We start from the raw sequence: 14,280 nt of genomic DNA on the forward strand, positions 1-14,280 counted from the left end.
CAAGCCTAGGGCTACAAGGCGACATGTGCAACATTGGACGTGATGATTTCCTATGGTGTCGCATTGCGACCTGCGACATACAACACATAGTCGCAAATATTTCCAAATGTGTTAGATTTTCTGTCACTGGTCGCAAGTCACACATGACTCACTTGCTTTGGACATCAAAGAAAGTTGCGTGCAACTTGGCTGTTTTATTTGCAGCAAAATCAGAGCTCTAAAATTGTCGAATGAATATTTTAGTTGCGCGACTTTTCAGATAGCTGTCACACGACATGTCACCGAGTAGCCCTAGCCTAACTGATGCAATAGATCACTTACTCGATTTGTCTGTTCCTAAAACAGTATGTCAAAAGAGAAAGTGTGAACAGAGCCTTAATAATCTTTCCTTTGGTACACTTAATTTTTAGCGTCAAGAATTTTTTTTTTCTATATCTTATTTGAAACTTTTTTTAATGCTTTTAAGTGTCTTCCTTTTTCACTCTTTGATGCCTCTGCTGGAAATTCTAGATCCCCTTTAAAGGGGTTGTCCACTACTTGGACAGCCCCCTGCTCGATTACTATACTCCCCCCATGTAAAATAAAAACAGCCTGTACTCGCCTCCAGTGCCAGCGCTGCTCCAGCTATGTTAACGCCGCATTTCCTGGAGCTCACGTGCCATTGTTATCTCACATGAACACTGCAGCCAATCAGTGGCCACATCACTCTCACTTCCTTCGAGCGAAACTGATACCCAGAGGAGGTGAACGAGGTAATACCGATGTCAGTCTCGTCTGAAGGAAGTGACAGCGAAGCGCCCCGGCACCGCCATCGCTGGAACAGCGCCAGCCCCGGAGATGAGTACAGGCTGTTATTATTTTACATGGGGTAATATAGTAATTGGGAAAGCATTTTCCGACTAGTGGCAACAACTCTAACTCTAAAAACTCTATGTGCACCCTAATACTCAATCGGGGTATATTTTAATAATAATAATTAATAATATTATATGTCTATCAATGCTGTAGTCTATTTTGTCTCAACAGTTTTCTTTTGTTTTTGATTTTTTTTTTGCGTGTTTTACCAAGCAATGTCATTTAAATGGAGTCCGTCACCACAAAATGACTTCAAACCAAACACAGGCTCTCCGTATACCTCTGGCGTGGCCAACAGTTCAGTTCACCTTCCCACCCACTTCTTTTCCATCCTTCTCCGCCTCCTCTTCCCTGATTGACAGTTCCGGCTTTCCAGGAGTCAGAGAAGGGCGGACATAAATAGATGGAAGCTAGTAGGTGGGAAGGTGAACTGAACTGTTTGGTCACACCAAGGGTGCACTGAGCACCTGTGCTTGGTTTAAACAGTTATTTTGTGCTGACTCCCTTTAAATAAGTAGGTGCAGTTCTCCTGCCCAAGAATAACATTGTCCCCATTGAAATTAATGTGTTCTGCAACAGCTTACTCTTTTAGAGCAAAATCAGGGGTGAACATATATGTCACGATGATGTAGGGACTATGGGGGCTAAGAAGGTCCCTAGAACTAAGAGCTTTTTAGTCTATCCCTGTCGCCTGGATTACTCCTGAAGGTGGAGACACCGGGTTCACTATGCTCCTATATCAGTGTTTCTCAACTCCAGTCCTCAGGACCCCCCAACAGATCAGGTTTTCAGGATCTCCTTAGTATTGAACAGGTGAGAGAACCTGTGGCATATTTTGGTGCCTTGATCATAATTTCATCACCTGTGCAATACTAAGGAGATCCTGAAAACCTGATCTGTTGGGGGGTCCTGAGGACTGGAGTTGAGAAACACTGTCCTATATCAACCCTTATCTGTCCCCTCCCCCACTCAGGGTAGTGGGAAGCTGAATTCTTTAGTAACACACTAACCAGACAAACAAGGGGAAGACTGACAAGGATAAATGAAAATACCAATCATATAAAATACACTCACCAAACAACAGAGTGGGACACAGGGGAGTTAAAGGAAAGAGAAACCAATTAGGAGAGGATGGGGATGTGCACACAGACGAAACCCCAAGCAACAATCTCCTGAACAATCTCCAAACGTCAACTCCAACTATGAACAACACCTCCAACTCCAGAACCAGGTAGTAAGAACTAACACTGACGATCCCTAAGTGCCAAAGGCGAGCATATATAGCAGAGGGGAGTGGCCAACACTGAACAACTGAGACAATCCAAGTAGGAATGCTTCAGGAGCTTCAACTGAACAGATTAACCATTGCACTGCTAGCAAGGAAAAAAACTGCACTGTTTAATAAGATGGTGAAGTGTTTCTAACCAGTGAAGGAGTTTGTGAAACCAGACACCGCTGTCTTCTGGCCCCTCTCTGTTGCGGTATCCCCTTGACAATATCATTGGTGCAACCTGTGTTGCTGCACAGGTGCCCAAGAGGTAAGGATATTGTAGCGCCCCGAGGGTTCGGCCGCTACAGGGGTATTGCACCTCTGCCAGAGGTGTGGTATTCCACTCCCGGGTAAGGATGGAGTATGGACCAGGGCTCAGTTAGCTACATACAGCACACTCACCCCATTTCCGAGGGACAGCTCAACGGTACTCCCATTAGACAGAAATGCAGGTACGACAGACCATGTCCCTGGCTGGAGTGGGGAGGGGGGAGAAATACCCGGTGATGTAGGAGCAGATAGGGGATGGTTTCTGGGCATAGGTAGGAGCCCATTGGTTGCTGGTCACCTGGGCTCATGGCTAAAGGGAGGTATAAAAGGTGGGCACCATCTTAGGACAGGGTTCAGTCTGTGCAGAGAGAGGAGAAGACAGAGAGTAGAGGCTCTGTAGGAGCTCTACTCCAGAGTGGGCCTAGAGAGAGGCCGAGGAGGAGAGCGGAGAGAGAGAAGAGGTGAAGGAGAGCTGGGATTACTTCTCAGCCCAGCTCCACGAGAAAGGAGAAGAAGGAGGAACAGAGAAGGGAAAAGAAGAGAAAGAAACAGAAGGGCTCAGGAACTAGAAGGAAGAAGGGACCCTAAGAACCCACGAGAATACAGGTTGAAGGGTCAGACAGATTATGGGTGCCGGATCCCAAGTTGGTGGAGGAGAAACTACCCTCAGCCAAAGACCGGACGTCGTGATCATTTATTGGTGCGACACCTCATTAAACCTGCTAGGAAGGCACCATATAGAACAGCGGGGAACGGGATCCACGTTTACCCGCACAAGTTCGTGGCAGCTGGACAAAAGTGGGTCACTGGTGAGGCAGGCCAGAGGAAGGATTGAAGGGGGTCCTGAGCCATACTTCCGAGCTGCCTGGGAGTTAACCGAGCCCCTCACCTGGTGGACGCAGCACGGCTCGGGCAGTCATTGCCAGCTGAAGTGACTTGGATATTAAGTAAAGACCCTGGACTGCAGTACGTTGTCTGTGTGCTTTTTCGCTCCTCCGGCACTACCGGTACTGGGACTCTCACCACCATCACTCCCACCATCCACTACACTGACCTGGGGCTGCACTCTTCCCGTGGGGAGTCACACCACCTCAGCTGCATACACCATCAGCCCCAGCGGTCTGCCCTGCAGCGGCGGTTCCTAGTGACCGCAAATCCACGGGTGGCGTAGTCGGACGTTATCAACAGCACATAGCAGACTACCACTGGCCTGACCACCCTGAGCCACGGAACCGGGTTGCCACTACTACTCCCTACGTTCCCCTATTGCCCGGATCCGAGTGCCCCACGGCCCAGGGGGCGAGTCAATATCACATCCAGCGCAGGTGAAATTGTGCATTTTATTGAAATATTTGACTGCAAAGGACCCATAATATTGTTCTTGCACAGGTGCCCTCTTCTGTCTGTGTCAGCCAGTGAGCATAATACATTCCTTGGAGAGGCGCTCTGCTTTGATGTCAGAATTTCCTTTATGAGCTCCATATGTAGCACCCCGAGGACTCGGCTGCTACAGGGGTATTGCACCTCGATCCAGAGGTGTGGTATTCCACTCCCGGGTAAGGATGGAGTGTGGGGGGACTGAGCTCAGCTAGCTGCATGCACTACACTCATCCCATTTCCGGGGGACAGAACAACGGTACTCCCACCAGATAGATGTGCAGGTACGACAGCGTCTGTCCCTGGCTGGAGTGGGAGGGGGGGAGGAACATCCCAGTAGTGTAGGGGCAGATAGGGGAGGGACTCTGGGCATAGAGGTAGGAGCCCATTGGGTGCTAGTCACCTGGGCTCACACATAGAGGGAGTATATATGGTGGGCACCATCTAGAGACAGGGAGAGCTGAGACAGTCAGAGGGAGAGTTCAGCCAGGAGGGCTGACAGGGAGCTGTGGCTCCGGCTGGGCCCAGCTCCAGGGCCAGGCCTGCAGTGGAGAGGAGGAGGAGGAGGAAGAGAGGCCCAGAGACGCAGGACAAGAGGGAACCCTGAGATCCCACAAGCTAACGGGTGAAGGGTTGGCAGATCAGGGTACCGGATCCCAAACTGGTGGAGGCTAATGATCCTCAGCCAGGAACCGGAGGTCGTGGTCAAGTTTTGGCGCGACCCTCACCACATCCACCAGGAAGGCACACCACGAATAGGGTCAGGAAAGCCAGAGAAGGTTTTACCACCAAGAGGCCCGAGGGAGCCGGACAAAGGTGGATCCCTGGTGGGAACGGCCAGTAGGAAGGAAGAGAGGGGAGCTCAGGACCACGCTCTGGACTGCCTGGGAGTTGGCCGAGTCCCACACCTGGTGGACGCAGCACGGCTCGGGTGGTCACTCAAGGCCGGAGTGACCGGAATAACACCTGTGAGTAAAAACCCTGAAACTGCATCGCATGTCTCTGAGCTTCCTTGCTGCACCATCACAACCACCATCTTCCACATCTGCTGCCCTGAGGCCATACCCCTCCCGTTGGAGGTTATACCATCCTTGCTGCACCATCCTACCACCGGCCTCAGCGGTCTGCTCTGCAGCGGCGGCTTCCTAGCCGCAAATCAACGGGTGGCGTAGTCGACACTTAAACAACATCTACAAAAGACTGCCACACACTTAGTTTGACCACCCTGGGCACGGACCGGGTCACCGCCACAAGGACTACTACCCCTATCCAGATCCGGCTCCGGGTGTCCCTTGAACATGGCCCAGGGGGCGCGTCACATACATATGTTTTCTTATTCTCTAGGACACATTTATCGATGGTGTCTTAGGAATTACACTTTACTGTGCATTTTACCAGTTGTCTCTGCACCAAATTTAATAAAATGGTACGTGTCAAAAAAACAATGTGCGCATCTAGCTACACTTCTCTTCCATATATCAGTTCATTACTGGCTTACACATACACCTATAGAAAAAAAAATTGCAGCAACATTTGCACACACCCAGTTTATGCACCATTTTCTAGAACTGTTGCAGCAGAGAAGTCTCTTAAAGGGAAACTGTAAGGAGATTTTCAGCCACTAAGCTAATTACATTGCCAAGACGAGACAAGTTCAAACATATCTTTTCTGGTTGCAAATTAATTTTCTATCAATGAGATAATCCACTTTGAATCTTTATGTAAATGAGTCTGTAAATGAACCAAGGGTGGGCCGATTCTTGCTGAATATTTCCTAACGTGAGTCTCTGGGTTTGATTGATGTCATGTATGTGCAACAGGCAAGAGACATCAATCAAGCCTATAAGGGTGGAGCTAGGTGGGACTCGATGCACCGCCTTCTGTGCACTTGCAGCCTCATGTGCATAAGAATTAAAAAGAAAATTTATTTTCTCAATTATAGAAATCCATATTTGTGGCCAGGAAGGTAAGTTTGAACTTATCTTTTACCAACTTACCCAGAAATGTGATTTATTTGGTGACCTTAAAGCTTCTAAAAATGGTGCATTTCACTAGTGCATATTATTCCCCATTGTGTGGCTGAGGGTCAACCAAACCAGACATTCCCTTTTAAAGCGATACATTAAAGGGGTTGTGCAGGACTATTTTATGTTTTTTTTTATTATGGACCTAAAAAGTAACAGTTAAAAGCTGACTTCCTGTTTTACCCGGTGCCAGCACAGAACGGTCACGGTCGGTTCCTGCCGGCGATTCAACTGCTCCGCGTCAACATGGCAGCTTTTCTTCTTCCAAGCTGCCCCTGTTGACAGAGCGTGACTGCTGACGTCATGCTGATTGAGAGTCAGCTTTCCGCAGTTAGGCAGCGGGGAGCCGTCTATCAATCAGTATGACATCAGCAGTCACGGCTTGTCAACAGAACAGAGTGGAAGAGAAGCTGTTGCTCTGTCGACGTGACATTAGCGGAAGCCACTGAATCGCCGGCACGAGCAGTCTGTGACCACTCTGTGCCTGGGCACAACAGCCAGGTAGGTCCGTAGTAAAAAAAAAATTGAATAGTTCTGGGCAACCCCTTTAAAGAAAATATCCGTTCTCCTTGTATACAATATCATCTAGTCATTCATCTGTTCTCTTTCCATGAATATATTGTATCTGACTAGTTACTATATTCATTTTTGATTTTGCAATTGCATTAATGAGAGAGGGTAAAAAGCTACGAAAGACGAATGCCTTTATTTAATTGCAAGGCAAATATTTTATGGCGCGATCTGCCCCTCCTCGACAAAAGCTGAATGTCACCCATAAGTGAGCGATGCTGAGTCTACACTTCATCACATCTCACCCCATGTTATTTAAACCTCCATGTGATTTCTTGCAAAGCTGGAAGATAAGTGTTCCTGATTAGGAAGAAATATTTTCTGCATTATGGAACCAGAGAATGAGTCAGGAAAGAGCTGACGAGACCCTTAGAAATGTAATTTATGTAATTCTCTAGATTGTGACTGGGAAATGACAGAGCTTTCTGTAGCTTCATGATAAAAAAAACACCCATCTAGTCGCTGCAAAATTTGTTGAGGGGCATGATCATCATCTACCCATCATCATCATCCCATCATCATCCCATTATCATCCACCCATTATCATCATCATCCACCCATCATCCTCCACCCATCATCCTCCACCCATCATCCCCCACCCATCATCCTCCACCCATCATCATCATCCCATCATCATCATCCCATCATCATCATCACCATCCCATCATCATCATCATCCCATCATCATCATCCATCCATCCATCATCATCCACCCATCAGTCTATAGCTAGTAGCTATTACTTCGCAAGAGGTTCTGTAGCAGCAGTGGTTGTCAAACCACACACTATTTGCAGAAAAATAGCAGATGACGGTTTCCCAATGGACTAGTATTGTTCACACTGTGATATCTAAGGTGCAGCCGTATGCTATGGTTGTACGTACGCATTAACCTGGAAATAGTTTCTACTAACTTTGATCACTGTCATCATGATTAATATTAATTTCAGGTGAAATGCTAAAACTCTTTTAGAGGCTTCGGGGTGTTTGGCTTTGGGAAACTTGAAGCTGTGGTCCATGTGACATTTTAGAAATTTCCTGAAATGTAGGACGTTTAAGGGAATGGTCGTTCATATAATACATGGCCATGTTCCTTTCTGATTGAGAATTCACAAATGGCATGCATCAATACTGTCTATAGGGGTTCACTCTTTAAAGAGGTTTCCCCATATCATGCAGTTATACGATAACAACAGGAGCGGACATATGATTGGTGCAACATGTGTAGCTGAACATGGGCGAGCTGCTCGTGTTCTATGCCCCAGGCCGCTACAGAAAAATGGGGGTCCTGGCTGGGTATTTAGTTGCAGGGGTGCCACACCCTTGCAGACAGTATGATGCCGGTGACTTCGGTTGGCCAGGACCAGGTGTTGTAAAGTTCAATGAGGGAGACCACCACTTAAAAATAAACTATCCTTTACTGAACAGTAAACCAGGGAGGAGTATGGACAGTGGGTGCAAAATTTCATGGACATTTCTCTTAGAACTTATGACATCTTCACACACCTTCCACTCCTTCCTGAGCTCACTCCACTCTGTCCATTAACCTCTCTCTTTGGCTTAACCACCACCTAGCACAATACTTCGGGAGTTTCCCTAGCCTCCAACAACAGCACCACTAGCCAGTAAGCAAGAGTCCTATTTTCCAACCTGCGGTTCAGCCTCCTTTTCCTTATATGGGAGCTACTTTTGAAACTATGGCCGTTACTTAACTTCTCTGCTTGCCAACAATTTGGAACTACTACACGGGGAACTCTTTCTTTATCCCGTTTTCCTTCTCAGCACTGACCAATCATTTGACTGTCAGAATTCTCCATACCGTCCCACTAGGCTTCCTGCCCCAGACCTCACTTCCAGAGAATATCTTATGTCTTCTAACACTTTTCCTTGTCTCCACTCTGGATCACGCTATCCATAGCTTCGGTCTCCGCTCACTTTTGGGACACCTAATTCATGCAGCTCTGCTGACTAATCAAACCAAAGGTCTGCACAAGCTGCAAGTTAGGCCCTATCTGCCTTCCTGACAGGAAACTCTCTCTGTCCCTTCACTTTAACCCCTCCAACTCAGGGTTAACAGTTGGGACTAGCCCAGACTGTCCCTTTTAACAACCTGTGGCTGGGCAGAACACGTCTCTATTACAACAGTAATAAAGCACATCACTAAACGCACTACACAAGACCTCATATTACATTGATGCACATGTCTTCAAGGGAGGACGTGGCCAGAGCTTAAATCTTTTTACACAGGGGCCAGAGAGGTAAAGGGGCCACAATTACTTCCAAAGCAAGTGGAATTATGCATTATGGTGAGCTGTTGAACTGCAAAGGGACCATATATTGTTCTTGCAGAACAATTCTGAAAGTGATCGGGCTATGTCGCCTTAATGTTTTCATTGCACTACAGTGCACCCGTCCACCAGGCTTTGCAGGAAACTGTGGCCAAACCCATTAATTTTTATCAAGCTGTGCAGCCATTTCCAGCAGAACAGCGTCTGCTCTTTTGACAAGTAGGGTTATCCAAAGCTGAAAACTCCTTAAAAGACTCAAAGTTCTCAGAACTAATTAGAACTAGTAACTTATCACAAGGAACCCCTCTATGGAGAACTCTAGAGATCAGTGATCTGGGGAGAAAACTGGTAGAAATGTAATTTCCCTGCAGCACTCCCAGAGGAGAAATTAAACATTACAGTGTCCAGTGGGTTTTCTAAACTAGAAAACTTCTTTAATTTTTCCCAAAAGACGATGCTCACAGCAGCATATTTCCAAAGTGAATCATATAGTTGTGCCACTTTTGCCTGTATTTCATACTGCAATACCCATCCAGTACTGTAAGCCTAATCGTAGTGCCAGCAAAGTAATAATATTCATAGGTATTGGTTTATGCCATTTACAAAGAATTAAAGGGAATCTGTCACCGGGTTTTTACTACCTCATCTGAGAGCAGCATAATGTAGAGAGAGAGACCATGATTCCAGTGATTTATTATATAGCTTACTGAGTACAGCAGTTATGATACTATCAAAGTTTTTAACTATAGCAGAGCTCAGACAGCTAACCCAGACCCCTGATTGGCAGCTTTCTATGTACATGGTATATTGACAGTAAGCTGCTAATCAGTTTTGGGGGTGTGATCGGACCAGGGCTTATGCGGGCACCTGTCCATCAGTGATAATCTCCTGCTGATAAAACACTCATTGTATTGAAACAACAGCACACAGCCTAATAAGTAACACATCACTGAAATCAGCATCTCAGCCCCTACATCGTGCTGCCCTCAGATTACATAGCAAAAACCTGCCAACAGATTCCCTTTGATTATGAAATGAAAGCAAACATACAGCAGTAGCCATACAGTAATCACATAGCAGTGCCCATGAGGTAGGCTGTTCATATGCTTATACAAATGCACCAGATACTTTTACATGGTCCCGCAATGCTGTCTACGGACAGGTTAAATCAGAAGCCGCTTATCGAAAAATTCTTGGGAAAACAGGTAACACACTAAAAACTGCAACTGACCCTGCCAGTTCCTGTACAGACTAGAAATACTGACCCCACAGTCCCTAGTGGTTCCTGCGTGAGCTGAAATAGCCCTAACCACAGACTAGATGATGGGAGCTCAGACCTATGCTGCCTGAAAGGCCATCGAGCGCTTAACGTTCCTCCTAGTGCAAAGCAGAGTGCAAATTACCTACAGAAGGGAAAGTATGTTGAAATAGAAAGAGATCCCAGGGTGACTAAAACAAAACATGAAATACAAAATAAAGGATTCAGTACGTACTGTTAGAGAATATGCCTCCACTTCCTAAAAAGAAACAGAAGATAGGTGCAGGGTAAAGAATAGAAGCAGCAGAGAGATAAACCCTAGCTGGTCTTTCACTGATTGACTTAAACTACAGCAGTGTGGCTAGACATCCAAATGAGACCATCACCAGCAGGAAATACCAGCAGGGGGAAAGAATATAAAGCCACACCCGAAAGGTAATAGAGCAGACAAATGAGTAAATTAAAACAACTGTTACCCTAAAAAGACTGAAGCAAGGATAACAAAAACTAAACACACGGAGAAAAGGTCTATCTGCTGTGGCTCTGCGGACTGAGAGGACGACCACAAAGCACAGACTCAAGGGTTTGAACCCAGATGCATGACAATTCTCTAAAGTTAGAGATCAGAAATGACAAATATTATAGAGCAAAAAGCAACTGATGTTGATTTATGACTTTCTGGAACAGTGCACTGAACACAGATATTAGGAGCCACATAAAAAGTCCCACAAGCTGCAGGTGGCCACTGTGGTACCACTGTGGTTACTACTAGCTGCCACTCTAGTCTTCAATCCAGTAGTATACAATTTCTAGCAATTTGGCTGGGATTACACTGCAACTCTTGGCATGCCATAATAACCACCAATATCAAAGAACATTGGAAGAAGACCTGGTCGGCCGTAGGTTTCTCACCACTGTTTCAGATCATTTCTGAAAAAATGACTTTCAGCTCGTAATTCCGGGCTCAAAACGTAATAACATTAAACCTTAAAATTCTCTATTTTGATTGAGATACAACTAATATAATGACTGGAGGATCTGCCCGGCAAACCTACATAAAATGGTAAGAGAAACACAAAGTACTATTAAACTATAAAACTGCTGCAAGTTAAGATTGTCATAGGAAATAAAAGAAATTCAAAAAAGAAAAACTCCCTCAACGCTGCAAATGGAGAGGAGGAAAAAAATATAAGTTCCCAATAATAGTTAGTGCATGAGGTATGTAACCCAAACTGACAATAAGTGAGCTAGCCACCCAAGGTGTACTCATAGCTGTACTAGCATTTTAGAAAGCAATAGTGGGCAACCTGGGTACCGTATAAATGCAGTCACATGCAAGAAAAATGTATATGCTTAATAAATGCACCATAATTCATGGTTATAGCATGAGCCATATATTCTGTTATGTACCCCGTACTGGTATATTACATTATGCACTAGCCGACCACCCCATGTTTACCCATAGCCATACTGGTGGGTATCAAAAAGCCATCATGCAATGTACCATATAAATACAGTAAGGGAAAAAATGAATATTCTCATTATGTGAGCGTAATGCCTGGGTACTGCATGATGTATAACCCATACTGACATGTGACACTATGAGCTAACAGGGCCACCCAATGTGTACACATACCCGTTCTACTGGGTGTCGACAAGAAATAGCAATCAACCAGGGTGCCATGAAAATACAATATGGAAAAAATGTCCTCATTAAGCAACCATAATCCATGGTTACTGCATGATGTGTATCCCACACTGACAAGTAGACATTATGAGCTAGCTGGTCACACCATGTATACCCTTAGATGTTCTATTGGGTGGCAAAAGCAGGCAACCAGGGTACCATACAACTATAGTATAAGAAAAGAAAAATGTATATCCTCATCACGTGTGCATAGCCATATGTACTGCATACTTTTACCCATATTGGCATGTGACCTTACACCATGCCACCACATGTACCCATAGCTGTTCCAGTAAGTATCAGAAATCAATAGCTGACAACCAGGGTACCATGCATATGCAATATAAAAAAATATATATACCCAATGAGGGTACAGTCAATGGGTACTACATGAGGCAAATGCCACTGGTATGTGCTCAATGCTGCCAAATGACTTGATGATTAAGCCTGCCATTACATATGTACCCATAGCGGTACCAGTCAGTGTCAAAGTAATGTTAAGTAAAGTGCCATGCTTATGCTGTATAATGTATATCCTCTTTATTTAGGCATAATCCTTGCGTACTGAATGAGGCAAATGAATTATATTTATTTTACTCAATTATATAGTGCCATTAATTCCACAGCGCTTTACAGATATCCCCATTCCATATCAGTATGTCTTTGGAGTGTGAGAGGAAATCGAAGAACCTGGAGGAAACCCACGCAAACATGGAGAGAACATACAAACTCCTTGCAGATGTTGCCCTTGGTTGGATTTGAACCCAGGACCCCAGTGCTGCAAAGAAACAGTGCTAACCACTGAGCCACTCTGCAGCCCATAATCCTGTGCTATGCACCTTATGCTGGCATGTGACATGATAGGCAAGCCTTCCACCCCATGTTGGACCCATAGCTATACTAGTGAATATCAAGAAGCAAAAGCAGGCAACCAGGGGACCATAAATATTTAAATTTCCCTAGAAATCTACTATTAGAAATAGTAAAAGCCGGCAACCCAAATAATGTTCATGCGGACAAGAAGAGACAGACAGAAAGAAATATGAAATGAGAAATAAGAGCAAAGAGATATTCAGAAACTTTAATCATGCCCATGATACTATGTATCCTTCTGTGTAGATACAATGTATATGGTGTGTATACAATGTATATATGGAGAGGGGGAAATGTATGGTGCTGCCAGGCAGGAGGGGTTCGATCATACATAGTTTACAGTGCACATGTGTGTAAAAAGAAAAGATTAATAATAATAATTCTATACAAACCTCGTACACACATAATGCCCATAATATGTCAATATTACACACATTACACACAATATACACACACAGTGTTAATATTAAATATGCAAATTGTCTCTTCAGAGAGGAAATATTATACGTATTACACACATATATATATAGGGGGTTATATGGGGAAATCCCATACTAGAGTATGCTGTAAATCAGAGGTGTGTACATGCGGATAGGATGTCCATGATTTGTGCAGCAGCATGCATGCAGTGGGATGTAGCACCATACACCACAGTGTGCACTGTCCAGCCTGCTGGTGCTGAATCTGCCTTATAATAAGAATATTATAGGGAGGATGAGGAGGACCCCGGCTGCACACAGACACACGCCCAGCTCCCGGCTCACCTCTCCTAGGATGAGATCCCAGCCTCAGTCTTGCATTGAGCTTCCCCCGGATCATGTCTGAAGGGACAGAAGTGACAGGGGAGGAGGTCAGCGCTTGTACCCTTGTCTTCTTCACACTGTCTCCCCCAGCCGGGAGCTGACAGCCCCCATGACTCAACACTCCCAGCATGCTCCGGGGCCGGTGACACCAGTCAGCCGCTAGGGGGCAGCAGAGGGACGAAAGCGGGCGGCGCAGGATTTCCCCTCATCCCTCATATCCGAGAGATATAGAAGATGTGACAGAAGTGCGAGAGGGAGAATGCACGAGGGGCAGCATGATGCTCCTGACTGAGGACACAGACAGAATAAGCCCCTGTGCAAGAACAATATATGAGCCCTTTGCAGTCCAATAACTCATCATAATGCACAATTCCATCTGCTTTGGAGGTAGACATGGGCCCCCTTACTTCTTGGGCCCCTGTGTGGCTGCACAGGTTGCACCAATGATATGTCCACCTCTGGGCTTAGTAGAGATGGGTTATAAGGTTCAGCTATGGTGGGATAACATCCATGGTTAGGTGAACTAATAAGGCTCTCCTTGTATGAGGAAGGTCTCTTTCCTGGACCCCCTCAGCAGTGGTAGGTAGACAGTTGTCACTATTGCAGACTGGCTGCTGCAGCTATTACTGGAGAGAGTGTGGAGAGTCGGAGCAGACTGCCTCCCCCAATCATCAGCTGCTGCTCCCTCCTCTGTTCCTGACATGAGTGAAAGAGTTGGGATTCAATGGATGTCCATCGCAATATAAGAGGGCTCCGGAGCGTATCAGGACAATGCCATCAGCAGACAACACCTCCATCTCCCTGCAGTGCTGCTGTGCCTGCCGGCTTACACTGCTGGCATATCATCCTCCACACATAGCGTGCCTTTTATCCCAGTCCCTCCGAGCCCTCCCCCTCACTGCCCTGGGTTCCCGCTCCCCTCAGTACTAGTACACACACGTGCAGCGGTGGAGCTCCAGCATGTAAGAGCAGCAGCAGCCGGGAGTCTGTGCAAGCTGCACAAAGCCC

General features: G+C 45.9%; 1 protein-coding gene across 7 annotated transcripts in view; it reads right to left on the minus strand.

Annotated features, from left to right (window-relative positions):
- Window positions 1–13,433, minus strand: part of ERC2 (ELKS/RAB6-interacting/CAST family member 2) — a 1,561,275-nt gene extending 1,547,842 nt beyond the window's left edge. For all 7 annotated transcript variants that reach the window (XM_073644598.1, XM_073644595.1, XM_073644592.1 and 4 more), the window contains exon 1: window positions 13,234–13,433. The gene's annotated coding sequence lies outside the window, so the exon portion shown is untranslated. The remainder of the gene's footprint in view (window positions 1–13,233) is intronic.
- Between the last annotated feature and the right edge of the window lie 847 nt (window positions 13,434–14,280).

Source organism: Phyllobates terribilis, unplaced genomic scaffold (genome assembly GCF_046119375.1).
Source record: "Phyllobates terribilis strain yellow unplaced genomic scaffold, ASM4611937v1 Scaffold_8__6_contigs__length_399053987, whole genome shotgun sequence".
Classification (NCBI taxonomy): domain Eukaryota; kingdom Metazoa; phylum Chordata; class Amphibia; order Anura; family Dendrobatidae; genus Phyllobates; species Phyllobates terribilis.